Raw genomic sequence first — 1,190 nt, 5'->3', positions numbered from 1 at the left:
TTAGTCGCCCCTTTGCGTTCTTCACTATGCAAAATCTCATTAAAGTCCCCAAACAAGCAGAACGGGACCTGACACAGCCCCACAATATAGCTCAGCTCCTCCCACACCACCCTCTTTTCCTCCCTCCCAAACGCCCCGTACACCAAACAAAACGCACAATTAAAATTGCTTTTCATCAACACGCCTTCAACACACAGCCATCTCTCACCTTTATAACAATTTCTAGATTTAAATATCGCCTCGTCCCACATTAAAAGCAACCCTCCCGAGGCTCCTCTAGACTCCACATACTCCCATCTCACAGTACTATAACCCCAAATTCGAATAACATCAAGTTTTGAGATTGCCTCCCTTTTTGTTTCAATCAAGCCTAACATATTAAGATTATAATTCCTCTTCAAGGATTTCACCATACTCAATTTACCATCCCCCCTCAACCCCCGAATATTCCAACAGCTAAAAATCATTTAAACAAATTTTTACTCACCTTACTGTGATTTTTAGGCTGACTCCTTCGAACTTTTTCTTTATGTTTGGCCATCTTCTTCCTCGCTGCTAATTTTTCATTTTGAGCTTGTAAAATTGCCATAATATCCTCTTCTTCATCATGTAGGACCGCACCCGATTCCACCGCCAAAGCCCAAGTGGCCTCATTCTCCTTCATCTGTTCTTCTTTTGTTGGTCTGTCACCATCTATCCCAAGCTCAACTTCCATCTCCGATACCGTATCTGCATTCTCCCTTCTCCTGCTTCCTTTCATGGCTCTTCGATGTACCTCTGTAACGCCCATATTGACTTGGTCTAAAACGCTGTCCTTCCCATCTATGTGTGCCATGTCCTTTGAACATTTATCTCTCCTATCACAACCGTTCCTAACGCCTTCCCTTCCCACCAGGTCCTGCGGCCTTCCTGCCTCACCGAGTCCGAGCTCCCCTCTTATCTGAGACACCCTCCAATCACCCTCTCCACTGACCCTACTCCCATTACCTTCCTCTCCCAGATCTGGCTGCTGTTCTATATTATCTCCTCCACAAGGATCCTGTTCGGTGGATTCTTTGCTCACCGACGCCCCTTCACCGAGGCCGAGGAGGTTCGGACGTCCGCCCCTGCCTTGTACAGTCTCGCCAGCATCCCGCATGGCTTCCTTACCGAGGTCATGAGCAGCCGTTGAAACCCCAGCGCTCGCCGTG

The sequence above is a fragment of the Arachis ipaensis genome, chromosome B05, assembly GCF_000816755.2.
Source record: "Arachis ipaensis cultivar K30076 chromosome B05, Araip1.1, whole genome shotgun sequence".
In the NCBI taxonomy this organism is placed as follows: Eukaryota; Viridiplantae; Streptophyta; class Magnoliopsida; order Fabales; family Fabaceae; genus Arachis; species Arachis ipaensis.
This window is presented reverse-complemented; position numbering follows the sequence as displayed.